Consider the following 14,437-nt stretch of genomic DNA (forward strand, 5'->3'; position numbering starts at 1 on the left):
GTATTCTCAGCTCCCCTCACAAGTCGTGTTCATACAAGTGGGATGTAGGAACCTCAGTAGAGGGTGGTGGAACCAAGAGATACTTAGTTGAAATTGGTGACAAAATCTGAAGTGTTCATGTAGATCAAATGATCTCTGCTAGAGATGAACTAAAACATGATTGTGAACCACTCGATCATGAACACATACGTGAGTTTGACTTAATTCAGACTTCAGTAACTAAAATACCAAGTTCAAACAAGTCTGAAATAGAAACAGGATCAGAGTTCGATATCAAAACAAAACAGCCCAAAAATTGGTTCAACACCAAAGTCTTCTGTAAGGAGATCAGGAAGGCTCTGCAACCCTGTTATTGAACTGGATTTGTAGTTCATTTAAAATAAAAAAAAGCCAGGAGTTTTTGTTATGTGGTACAGGTTGAACCTCTCTAATCCGACACCCTCGGGACTTGGTCTGTGCCGGACAAGAGAATTTAGTGGACCACGGGAGGTCACGCCAACCCCAGACCCCAGAATTTAAAATCCTACTGTCAGCAAAGTTTTAGAATTGCTTCCTACAAAAGCTGATTTTGCTAATCTGTAACTGTAGTACCATGGGCTCCGTACCTTGTATATTGGCCACGTTGTGGCTATTTTGATGTGAATAGGACTGATCTAGGGAGTGTGCTCGCAGGTTGGAAGTGAGATTCGCCAACAGGTTGCATAGCAAGGGGGGCTGCTGTTTGATGTAAGGAGCCCCATTGTTCAGCAAGGGAGATGAGGGCAGTGAGCTGTCGGCATGGTTGGGGTAGCCTCCGACCGAAGATCTTGTACAGCTTCCCATATAGTGACCATTGTTGGCCGAGAGGTGAGAGACAGGATGTCTCATCCTGTAAACGTTGCTGGGCAAATGTCCATTCATCATGCTAGTGCTGCTATCTATAGAAAGGCCGTTGAGGGCACATGAGATGGGTCCTCTTGACCCTTGGAAGTTATAGGTTTCTGGGATATAGTTGAACCCCAATCCATTCATCATGCTGTACATGGGCTTAAGGGCTTGGCTTTTCCTGCGAAAGCCCCTCAGTCTGCGCCTGAAGCAGCCCTCCTCAAACATGAACTCACTGGTCCATAATGGCCTTTGCCAGGTCTGCCCAGGCCCTTGAGCAGTTTGATGAAGCACTCGTTCAAGGAGAGGTTGCGACGCACGGAGTTCTTCCAGCCTTGGTAGGAGCTTCGGAAAAAGGGGAAGCAGCTCTGTAGGAAGTGGTAGATCTCGCTGAGAGTCAGACATTTGGTGGGAGAGCTCTGAATAGCCATCACAATCAGGGCTATGTAGGAATACGACGGCTTCTCCAGGTGCCAAAGGCCAGCATTTGATTTCTTAGTTTTGGTAGTGGAGGTGACTGATTCCATCACAGAGGTCTGACAACGCTGCTGACAATGACTACCCCGACCCTGACCATAACCCTAACCCGGCCGGGTCATTGTCAGCAGTACTCCGTTTAAATAAATACTAAGATCACCTCACCTGACACCCAGTCGAGCCCTCACCTCCTCTCTGACCCGGCAGTGCTCCCGCCCGCTCTGTAGTGCCTCGTTCCGTCCCTATGGGAACCCGCGGCTCCTCCTGATCTCAACCCCATTTTCAGACGTGACAGCTGTGAAGCAGTTCCCGTCAACATGAGGAAATCATTCACCAATTTCATGTATAAAAGTGATTTCTATCCGGCCTTCAAGTCCGACATCAAAAAGGTGAGCGGCAGCTCGGGGTGGGTGTTGTTGGGGGGGGCAGCAACGATGTCACTAGGCCTGAGGGACGCCCGCCCGCTCACCGGTTCACCAGATCTGTGGCAGTTTTCAACCTGTTTTGCTTTGGTTGATTCTGCGCCATTTGGAGGAATCAGCTTCGCGTATAGGGATCTGTCTCTGTCGCAGTGAAAAGGGACGTCACCAAGGTCCAGGTCGGTGATTGGAGCGTGGGCAGGTACAGCAGGAGCAGCGAGGTCTGGGTGAAGGAGTGGCAAGAGATTGTAGAGGGAAGTGATCTGGGCCCAGGAGAGGCATGAGTTCAGGGCCCAGAAGAGGCGAGGGCCCAGGGGCAGCACGTGCCAGCCCACTCTGTGATATGTGTGCGCATTAGGTCCATGTAGCAGAACTGGTCTCCAGTCATCTTGGTTAATCCTGGCTACTGGACCAAGACCTAGCTCTGTCAAGCCCGTGTGGTGGCTGGTATGCAATGGTCACCACACGTTAAAAAAATCCACGCACAGGCATCTTCCACCCTTCAAAATTTAGGGCCCAAATTTCCACAACCCCTTTTTTTGGCGCACGCTCCCAAGATGTGCCGACTTTGTGCACTGGAAACGGCGCCGAAAAACGTATTCACGATTCTGGCCGCTCTGCTGTGTGTCCCGGGTCCTGGCGCAGCGCTCCTCGTGGAGTGGGGGGCGGAGCTAAAGCCCAGCGCCGAAAACAGTGACAGCAGCTGCGCGCGTGCGCAGTAGAACGGTCGCGCATGCGCAGTAGCTCCATCCCATGATTGTGATGATGATGCCTGTAGAACGCGTCCAGCCCCTATCCCAGGCCGAATGGCCTGCCGCACAAGCCGGCCACAGCGGGCTGCAAGAAATAGGTTGGTGCGACTGAGTTTTCATCGGGGCGAGAGAGGGGGGAGACGTTGGTTGTCTTTGGCAACAGTCTAGTGGTTTGGACCAAGGATAGCTTGTCGTGTAGCAACGTCGCTTGCCATGCTGGCTGGCTTTGTGTTCGTTTGGTTGGGTGGTGGTCTTGTCATGTTAAAGAAGCACATGTACAGTGACAGCCTTGTGCTTAACTTACATCCCATCCTGTGTGTCATGTATCTTACATTATTATATATAACTGTATCCCAACATGCTATACATGACTGTAATAAGATATGACCTGTAACCACCAGCATACCTTACCACCAGGGGTGCACTTGCAAGAGACAGGTATATAAGGACAGGTCTCAGGCAAGTGCAGCATTCCAGAGCTGTGAAATAAAGGTGCAGGTCCAGAGTGACCTTGACTTCACTACATTCCTCGTGTGAATCTGTACTGAGGGGACAGGACTTTACAGTGGCAACGAGTTATGGGATTACAGAATCCACAGAATGGCAAACAATGGATCCGATGAAAAGTATAATGCGGGAGACAATTCGGAGGACTTTATAGAAAGGCTCCAGCAAAGCTTTGTAACCAAAGACTGGTTAGGCGACGATAAGGCAGACAATAGAAGAGCCCATCTCTTGACCAGCTGTGGCTCGAAAACATACGCTTTAATGAAGGATCTGTTGGCACTCGAGAAACCAGCAAGCAAGTCGTTTGAAGAATTGAGCACACTGGTAAGAGACCACCTGAAGCCAGCGAGCAGCCTACACATGGCCAGACACAGGTTCTACAACTACAGATGCTGTGTGGGCCAAAGCATACCCGACTTCGTGGCGGAACTTCGGAGGTTGGCTAGTTTATGTGAGTTCGCCGATGAACTGAGGAGAGAAATGCTGAGAGACTTTTTCATTGAAGGAATAGGCCATGCAGGCATATTCCGAAAGCTCATAGAGACCAAGAACCTGACCTTAGAGGCAGCAGCACTGGTTGCACAGACATTCTTGGGAGGGGAAGAAGAAACGAGGTTGATTTACAATGCAGATACGACAACGAATGAAATATCGGAATAAGAAGTTCACAGCACTAAACAAGCTGCTTTCCCCCACACACAGACAAAACTGGGAGAAAAAACTCTCGACAGCAGGCAGAAGCCACAATGCGAGCAATCAACTATAAACTGAGAGAAGCTCAAGAGAGATCAGCCAGACGCAGCTCATTCTTTGGGAACAGTTTAAACAATAGAACAGGTCTGTGCTGGAGGTGTGGGGGTGGGCACTCGTCAAGGGGATGTCGATTTCAGCAGGCTGTTTGCAGAAATTGTGAATATACAGGGCATTTGGCCCGCATGTGCAAAAAAAGGGCAGCTCGGCTGGTATACGAATCGGATGGGTCGGAAAGCGGACCAGAAGATGGTGGGGACAGTACCCGAGACACCAATGTACAGCGGGTCAACACGATCAATGGCCGCTGCTCCTACAACAGGATGTCTCCTATAATGATGAGGGTCCTACTCAACGGTATATCTGTCAACATGGAGCTGGATACAGGAGCGAGTCAATCTCTCATGGGCGCTCAACAATTTGAACAACTATGGCCGCATAAAAGAGACAGACCAAAACTCACAAGGGTCGACACCACACTAAGGACCTATACCAAAGAAATCGTACCAGTCCTCGGCAGCGCCATGCTCTCTGTCACACATAAAGGGACAGTGAACCGACTTCCCCTGTGGATTGTCCCCGGAGACCCCGCAGCACTGCTGCGGAGAAGCTGGCTGGCAAAACTAAACTGGAAATGGGATGATGCCCGTGCCATGTCATTAGGGGAATGGACCTCCTGCTCAACAGTTATAAAGTGATTTGAACATCTCTTTCAGCCAGGTGTGGGCACTTTCAAAGGGGCCAAAGTCAAAATCTACATCACACAGGATGCTAGACCGGTCCATCACAAGGCCAGAGCTGTACCCTATGTGATGAGGGAAAAGATTGAACATGAACTAGACAGGCTTCTGCGGGAAGGCATTATATCACCTGTGGAATTTAGAGACTGGGCAAGTCCCATCGTCCCAGTCATGAAGCCTGATGGATCCGTACGAATCTGTGGGGACTACAAATCTACCATAAACAGAGTCTCCCGACAGGAGCAGTACCCGCTGCCCAGAGCAGAGGACTTATTTGCCACATTGGCTGGAGGTAAACTTTTCTCAAAATTAGATCTCACATCTGCGTATATGACGCAAGAATTGACCGAGGAATCCAAGCTACTCACCATCATCAACACACATCGAGGCCTTTTCATGTACAATCGATGCCCATTCGGCATCAGGTCGGCAGCTACCATATTCCAGCGCAACATGGAGAGTCTGCTCAAGTCCATCCCGCGGACAGTTGTATTTCAAGACGACATACTTATTATGGGCAGGGACACCGACTCCCATCTCCGTAATTTGGAGGAAGTACTAAAGCGGTTGGATCGGGTAGGCCTACGAGTCAAGAAATCCAAGTGCCTGTTTCTCGCACCCGAGGTTGAATTTTTGGGCAGAAGGATTGCCGCTGATGGAATCCGCCCAACAGAGTCCAAGACAGAAGCATTTCGCCTGGCACCCAGTCCCCGGAATGTCTCCGAACTGTGCTCCTTTCTCGGGCTACTCAATTACTTTGGGAACTTTATGTAGAATTTAAGCACGCTGCTGGAGCCTCTCCACGTGCTACTTAGGAAGGGGTGCGATTGGTTTTGGGGGGACGCCTAAGAACGCGCCTTCAATAAGAAACGCAACCTTCTGTGTTCCAACAGTGTTTTGACTTTCTTTGACCCAGGTAAAAAGCTAGTTCTCACATGCGATGCGTCAGCGTATGGAGTCGGGTGCGTTTTGCAACATGTCAATAGTGAGGGCAAATTACAACCCATAGCTTATGCCTCCAGGTTACTTTCGCGGGCACGGAATGGTAGAGAAGGAGGCGCTCGCGCGCGTGTACGGTGTCAAAAAGATGCACCTATACCTTTTCGGGGCCAAGTTCGCGTTAGAAACCAACCACAAGCCCCTCACGTCCCTCCTATCCGAGAGCAAGGCAATAAACGGCAATGCCTCGGCACGAATTCAACGGTGGGCACTCATGCTGGCGTCCTACGACTACACAATAAGGCACAGACCAGGCACAGACAACTGTGCCGACACGCCCAGCAGGCTACCCCTGGCGACCACGGAAGGGTCTGACGAACAGGACTATGAGATAGTCATGGCAATCAATGTCTTTGAGTCCACAGGTTCGCCCATGACGGCTCGCCAAATCAGAGCCTGGACGGCCAGCGACCCCACATTATCCTTAGTAAAAAGATGTGTCCTAACCGGTGACTGGGCAGAGGCTCACGATGTCTGCCCCGAGGAATTAAAACCCTTTCACAGGCGCTGCATGATCTATCACTACAAGCAGACTGCCTGATGTGGGGCAGCCAAGTAGTCATGCCTCTGTGAGGCAGAGAGGCATTTGTCCAGGAGTTCCACTGCGAGCACCCGGGGATCGTTCTCATGAAGGCCATAGCCAGATCCCATGTCTGGTGGCCTGGTATTGACGCGGACTTGGAGCTCTGCGTCCGAAGGTGCACCATTTGTGCCCAACTCAGCAATGCCCCCAGAGAGGCTCCACTGAGCCCCTGGCCTACCAAACCGTGGTCGCGGGTGCACGTAGACTATGCGGGCCCATTCATGGGCAAAATATTCCTCGTAGTTGTAGATGCATTTTCAAAGTGGATCGAATGCACCATTTTAAATTCGAGCACAACCTCCACCACTGTGGAAAGCCTCGCAACCATGTTTGCAACGCACGGAATCCCTGACACATTGGTCAGTGACAATGGTCCGTGCTTCACCAGCGCAGAATTCCAAGACTTTATAATTGACCACGAAATAAATCACATCAAGACGGCACCGTTCAAGCTGGCCTCCAACGGCCAGGCAGAGAGAGCAGTGCAAATCATTAAACAAGGCATGCTTAAAATCCAAGGTCCCACGCTGCAGGGTAGCCTGTCGCGACTGCTGCTGGCATACAGATCTCGTCCGCACTCACTGACTGGGATCCCCCCGCGCAACTGTTGATGAAAAGGACTTTAAAAACAAGGCTCTCATTAATCCTCCCAGACATGCACGAAATCGTTGAGGCAAAGCGCTGTAAGCTGACTGAGTACCATGACAGAAATTCGAAGGGGAGATGGAATGAGATAGGGGACAAAGCGTTTGTACTAAACTATGGCAGGAGTCCCAAATGGCTTGCAGGGACAGTAACGGGCAAGGAAGGAAACAGGCTACTGGTAGCACAAATGGACAATGGCAAAACCTGCCGGAGGCATGTAGACCAAGTCAAAAGCAGATTTACCAACAACACTGCAGAACCAGAGGCAGACTACAATGTGGAACTCGCACCACACCTGGTGGACAGACAGAGGGAACAACCTGAGGAAAGGGCAATCCCAACAGACAGCCCAGGTGAGTCAACAACAATCACACCAATCGAAACAGACAGCCCAGGCGAGATACCAGCAACCACACCCAAAGAAAAACAGACACCAAGGCAAACAACTGAACCACAACTCAGACGCTCCATGCGAGAGCGTAGACCACCTGAGAGACTGAACCTATAAAGACAATAAGACCTTGGGGGAGGGTGATGTCATGTATCTTACATTATTATATATAACTGTATCCTAACATGCTATACATGACTGTAATAAGATATGACCTGTAACCACCAGCATACCTTACCACCAGGGGTGCACTTGCAAGAGACAGGTATATAAGGACAGGTCTCAGGCAAGTGCAGCATTCCAGAGCTGTGAAATAAAGGTGCAGGTCCAGCGTGACCTTGACTTCACTACATGCCTCGTGTGAATCTGTACTGAGGGGACAGGACTTTACATTGTGTGTCAATAAATAACCAGCAACATGCAGTTAGGTTGTATTACAAATAATTTATGTGTGAAGCTCTTTGAAGATGTCAGTGGGCAAAAAGGGAAAAAATTCCCGCCCGAAAAGGGTTGAAAGTCGATGGGGCGGCAGCTGTGTTCTCCCTCCCCTCTCCCCTATCCCAGGCTGAAAGTAGGTTTACTTCAGCTCTTTATTTGTTAACTTTGTTAATTTAATTATTTACTTCAGTTCTTTAGTTTTTATTGAATAGTTATTACTGCTTGTGTGCTTTGTTTTGTGCTTGGCGGTGCTTGAAATGTTGTTTAGGTGCAGGGTTCCTTCTATTATTTTATTGTTTATTTATTGATTGCTTATTACTTTGGTCTTGGTGCTTTAGGTGCAGGGTTGCTTTTATTTAATTTGTTAATTAATTGCTTATTACTTTTTGTGCTTTGTTTGGTGCTTGGTGGTGCTTTAAATGTAGTTACTTGCACCGATTCCTCAACTGTAAGTAAGGTCTTTCTGTGCGGACAAAAGTGAACACATATGCTGCCTTAAGTTAGTTTAGTACAACTTTTTTCTGGCCAAATTGGCATAAATGGTGTAAGTGGCTGGGAACATACCCTTTTGGAAAAAAAAACTGACCTAACAAAAAACCTAACTAACTCACTTACACTGGCGCAAATTAAATGCCCATATTTGCAACTTAAAAGATACACCAGAAAAATCAAGTTACACCTAAAAACGGTGCAACTCATGGGGAAATTTGGAATCTTAGTTCGGGACCTGGAATTTTAGGTCCTTCATTGAAACACCTGTGAACTTTTTGACACGGAAGCAAGTCATCCTCGAATTGAGGGACTGCCTATGATGATTTTCTTACTATCCGTAATCTTAAAAATTACTTAACTTGATGAACTCAGCATGGGTCGCGACCCCTCACCAGGAATTATGCCAGACAAGGGAGGTTGCTGGACCAAAGAGTGCCAGATTTGAGAGGTTCAACCTGTACATATAATGCTGGTAAAGGTTTGACCATAATTTTATTGTCATCATCAATATAGGCAGACCCTCGGAATCGAGGAAGACTTGCTTCCATTCTAAAAATGAGTCCTTAGGTGTCTGAACAGTCCAATACAAGAACCACAGTCCCTGTCACAGGTGGGGCAGATAGTCGTTGAGGGAAAGGTAGGGTGGGACTGGTTTACCGCACGTTCTTTCCGCTGCCTGCACTTGATTTCTGCATGCTCTCAGCGATGAGACTCAAGGTGCTCAGCGCCCTCTCGGATGCACTTCCTCCACTTTGGGCGGTCTTTGGCCAGGGACTCTCAGGTGTCGGTGGGGAATTGAGAGGGGAATACATACACTGCTTTCCCCCTTAAGAAAATGTAATGTATTATCACATGGTTAGGTATAATCATGCTCAGTTCACTCTGGCCTAATAAAGCAAGCACATGGAGTAGCAATTCATCGTGTCTCTGTCCTTCATTTGTTCTAACCACATATATTACAGCGTCAAATCAGCATTACACGCTGATTGACATCATGATCTGCCTACTCTACATACTTCTAGCGCACGCTCCCAGCGCCAACGCTACCACCCTCACCAAGATAGCGCCCGGCTCCGCCTGCATCAGAATTGTGCACACGCAGCTTGAACACAATTTTTGACCCAAAACGGTACCCATAGGGCCCAAACAACGGATGCTACGCAATCGAATTTTTAGCCCCATTTGTCTGTCTTGCACAAATATCAACCCTCCTGGCTTTCCAGTATATCCAATGGCTGTTTTCTAAGGGATGTCTAAACTATTTCATCATAAACAGGTGTGAGTAAACAGCTTACCAAATGCAAATACTCTTTATTTCTGTTTGCATTACTAATTTCATTTTATTTGTCCAACTATAACATTTTATAAACATTTTTTACCAATATTTAAAAACGACTGATTATCAAACAAAGGAGACATTCAGCGATAACAAGTAGAACATATCTTTTGGAAAGATTCTGCATTATTCAAACTAGTTGATGAAATTGTTACATTTCACTGGGTTTCCTTAAGCCTTTTCTGCTAAATCAATGTAGTTGTAACAAAGATGCCACAGCCTTGTAGCCCCATTCTCTCTGGACACATTCTGATCCATTATTCAAATTTATATTGACTGCCAGACATGATTAAGACAAACTAAAACAGTCAGAATGGCAAGTCAACTGTCATGGTACCAGATTGCACTTGATTTAAGCTTTTAGTCAAGACGTAAAGCACATAAATCAAATCAAATCAAAACTGAATTTTGTAGCGATTACATCTTCAGTTCTTCACCTGGAGTTGATACAGAATCACCCAACAGAGAAAGGTAGAGATTGAGTGAGGAATTTAATTTGTATTTGCGTAGCATATTGTTAATCAAGTTCGACCAGGACAGTCCATAAAATGGTTTTCTTCTTCAACAGCCCTTACAAATTCCAGACATTCTGGTGCCATCAATAATAGCCATTTAATTGGTTTATTAGCTCCATTGTGGATTTCAGGACTTCCATTTTGACTGAGTGCCATGCCGAATGTGCTTCCTCACATCCTGTTCTTTAACATTTCTGTGAGTAAATGGTTGAATCAACTCCGATATTCAAACATTTAATGTATACTAGAAGCCAACTGCTTGTGAATAATATACCACAAATTAGACCAACTCAGCTAAATTGAGCATTTTTTTCACCTCTCTATCAGCCATCAGAAGTCAGGAGATTGAGATAAGATTGCCATTTATAGTGTGTAATAGCACAAAAGGACAGAATTGCATCTTTATCAGCTTTTGTTGTGAATTGTTGATCCACCCCACACCCTCCAGCACAGTTTATAATCTCTTATTTTATACTAGTGGGCCAACGGAGTGGAACAACTGATGATGGGAATACATTCCAGGTCTCCAGGACTGTTATATTTAAATGACAACTCTACAATTTAAAATCAGCAGCCTGGACTAAAGCATGGAGTCAGGAGGGAGAGTTGTAATTTAAGTAACACAGCACTGCAGTCATCATCATAGGCAGTCCCTCGAAACGAGGATGACTTGCTTCCACGCCAAGAAAAAACGACGAGTTCACAGGTGTTTCAATGAAGGACCCGAACTACATCCTAAAGGGTGGAAGATGTCTGTGGGGTGGCCGTTGCGCACTAGCCACCACACAGGCTTGACAGAGCTAGGTCTTGGTCCAGTGGCAAGGATTACCTAAGGCGACTGGAGACCAGCTCTGTTGCACGGACCTAGTGCGCACACGTATCGCAGTGTGGGCTGGCCCGTGCTGCCCCTGGGCCCCTGGCCCCGAACTCGCGCCTCCCCTGGGCCCCGATCACGTCCCTCTACAATCACTCACCTCTCCTTCGCCCCGACCTCGCCGCTCCTGCTGTGTCTGCCCACGCTCCAATCACCGACCTGGACTTTGATGATGTCACTCTTCACAGCCGTCGCTCTCCTGCACCAGCTCGCGCTGTACCTTGCAGTGGCATGCCTCCACGCTGCTCATGGCCGTCACTCGCCGCTCCTTTTATGGCCCCGACCTGCCACTGATGTTCCCTCGCAGGTCGGGGCCTCCACACCGACTGCAGTGGAGCATACTTGTATCAATGTTGCCCATGGAATACCCAGGACTACGTACCTCTATAGGTCAACCATCTCGCTAAGTCAACAACTTTTGCCCAATTCTATTCGTGCTTAACTGAGAGGGTTTCCACTGCAACATTTAGCCATTTTTAACAGTTTAGGTGTTAGGGCTAGAACCTACACATTTTTTTGCATGCATAACGACCACTTAACTCCCATTTTACTGCTGAAATGAAAGTATAACGCCCATATATCGCCCATTCTGGCAGAAAATGGAAACTGACAGGTTTTTTTAGGAGACTTATCGCCGAGCGTTATTTTCCCAATGGGCTTAACACCGAGAAAAAATATTACTACCCACCCCCTTTTTTGAGGCAGAATCAGCAGAATGGGTGAATTCAACGCCCATAATATCACCCAGCGTTACTTTCCGCACGGAATTAACGGCGAGATTCAATATGAACGCCCGGCGACTGTTTTTTGTCGTAAAGAGCATATTTACTCAAACTAGCGGCCATGGAGATCGCCAATTTCACCACCTCGCACACATATCGCCCAGAATATTGCTTGCTCAAAAAAGAACCCGCAAAAAGTGGAACTAACCAGAACGAATGGCAACGGTGTGGCTGGCATTTGTTAAATCCCACTCTTTCTTGAGGAGCTGATATCGGAAAGATTTGCCTGAAAGAGCGCTGATGTGAGTGACAACGCTGACACACTGCTGTGTGTGTGCAGCTCAGACATCAATGGTGCCCATCACCTTGGTGCCAGTTAAAGTTTATGTTGATTGATGTTAAGTTGTATTTAACCCTTTCATGTTAAGGAATCACCAGTGTGTAATGGTCCTGCTATCTGAGACAATGAGCAGCAAGGTTATGTTCAATAACAAAAGTTTAATACTAACATTGGTCTGAAATCATAAGTATCACAGTCAATAACACCCAATCCCCGCCCACATCCCACTTTTTCCACCATTGACATCAATCACATGTTCAACATGCCCACCAACACAGAATACAAGGCAAAGCAGGAGCATGGTCCCCAGCCCCCATACATTGCAACAAATTGCAAACACCCAGATAGAGATATAACACAGCCATCACCTGCATATACACCTCACGATCCCTCCCCCCTCTCCTTCTCCCCACCTCTACCTCTTCCCCTCCTTGCTCCACAGCGCCTAGCTGAGGAACTCCCCAGGCGGTACCTCATTGTGGAGGGATGAAGGCAGATGCGTTGGTTCGACAGGTACGGGAGCGGGGGATACCGAGGGGGCAACATTCTCTGATGCAGAAGCAGGATCTTGGTCCTTACTCGCATCTGTCATTTGCAGTGATGGTGCAGGACCTAGGGGTGGAGTGCCGCGCTCTGGGACCACTGGGAGGGCTGTGGCAGCAGTGTTCCTGGCTTTCGCATCCAGGGACTCCGCCATGCGCGGAATGTACTCGGTCATGGTGGCCAGGTGACGGGATATGCCCCTCAAAGCTTCGATGAGCTGGTCACCAATGTCTACAGTCCTCCTGGATCACTCTACCATCTGTCCGCTGTCATGTTGCGCTCGTGGAACAGAGCTGCCGCGTCCACGAGACCTCCGTGGGGTCAGCGCCGTCCTGGGGACAAATGGGGTGCCCTGTGAAGAGGTGCTTGGGGCCGGCACCTCCAGAGTGGAGGCGGGAATGGCCAGAGGACCAATAGATGGCCTTGGGGTGGAATGGGTTCTGGAACGTGGCGATGCAGGTTCTTCGAAGTCCGCGCTCTCATCCGTCGAGAACAGACCCAGCGGATTGATGGGTGACAGTCGGAGCTCCTCAGCAGCAGATGTAGTAGGATCGTCCACCGACTCCTGCCCCGCATCCTCACCTTCCGGCCTCTGTGGCCCTGCCTGAGGCCACGCTGCTGGCTGAGCTGCAAGACATAAATGAGGTTGTTAGAGGAGACGGGGGTGCGAGGGTGACGAGGTGAGTCCAGCGCTACACACAGCATATGCACAACAAAAGCACCAATGCTCTCAAAATCATCACAGACATCACATTTCATCACCATCAACACATTGTGCATTGCAATGATTTTCATTAGGCCAGCATAATTTCTGTGACATTTTTAGAAATCATCGATCATATATGATTGTTCGGATATGAGTTGGTGTGGCATCTATTGACTTTACATCACGCAATGGTGTAAGCTTTACTCACGTGGCATCACTTCAGGGTCTGCAGATGCGCGTGGCTGTCCGGGGGTGCTTCCTCAAGAGTGCGAGCACTCGCTCCTCCATCTCAGTGATGTCGCTGGGGACTGGTGGCCCCCCACCCGTTCGCCTCTGCACGGACCTTATCGTCGATAGCTTCTTCTGTAAAAGGTGACAGGACGAGATGTCATGAGAGCATTGCATGATATCATTGCTAGATTCTGTCACAGAGACTGATCCAACACATAAACGACAGATGTAATCGTGATTATTATGATTATTATTATTCTTTACCTAAAGACGTACACCGTGACCACAGGCTTTGAGTAAAACATTCCCGGTAAAAGTGCAAGACCTCACATCTGCTGATAGTCACTCATGACCACAGGCTTTGGTGGTAAAAACAGAGAGACAGACTATTATCTGAATGGTGACAGATTAGGAAAAGGGAAGGTGCAACGAGACCTGGGTGTCATGGTACATCAGTCATTGAAGGTTGGCATGCAGGTACAGCAGGCGGTTAAGAAAGCAAATGGCATGTTGGCCTTCATAGCGAGGGGATTTGAATACAGGGGCAGGGAGGTGTTGCTACAGTTGTACAGGGCCTTGGTGAGGCCACACCTGGAGTATTGTGTACAGTTTTGGTCTCCTAACTTGAGGAAGGACATTCTTGCTATTGAGGGAGTGCAGCGAAGGTTCACCAGACTGATTCCCGGGATGGCGGGACTGACCTATCAAGAAAGATTGGATCAATTGGGCTTGTATTCACTGGAGTTCAGAAGAATGAGAGGGGACCTCATAGAAACGTTTAAAATTCTGACGGGTTTAGACAGGTTAGATGCAGAAAGAATGTTCCCAATGTTGGGGAAGTCCAGAACCAGGGGTCACAGTCTGAGGATAAGGGGTAAGCCATTTAGGACCGAGATGAGGAGAAACTTCTTCACCCAGAGAGTGGTGAACCTGTGGAATTCTCTACCACAGAAAGTAGTTGAGGCCAATTCACTAAATATATTCAAAAGGGAGTTAGATGAAGTCCTTACTACTCGGGGGATCAAGGGTTATGGCGAGAAAGCAGGAAGGGGGTACTGAAGTTTCATGTTCAGCCATGAACTCATTGAATGGCGGTGCAGGCTAGAAGGGCTG

At 48.2% G+C, this 14,437-nt stretch overlaps 1 pseudogene; it reads right to left on the bottom strand.

Moving 5' to 3' along the window:
* Window positions 1-540: 540 nt before the first annotated feature.
* The window catches only part of LOC139228957 (forkhead box protein F1-like), a 28,851-nt pseudogene continuing 14,954 nt past the window's right edge, over window positions 541-14,437 (bottom strand).

The sequence above is a fragment of the Pristiophorus japonicus genome, chromosome 2, assembly GCF_044704955.1.
Source record: "Pristiophorus japonicus isolate sPriJap1 chromosome 2, sPriJap1.hap1, whole genome shotgun sequence".
NCBI lineage: Eukaryota > Metazoa > Chordata > Chondrichthyes > Pristiophoridae > Pristiophorus > Pristiophorus japonicus.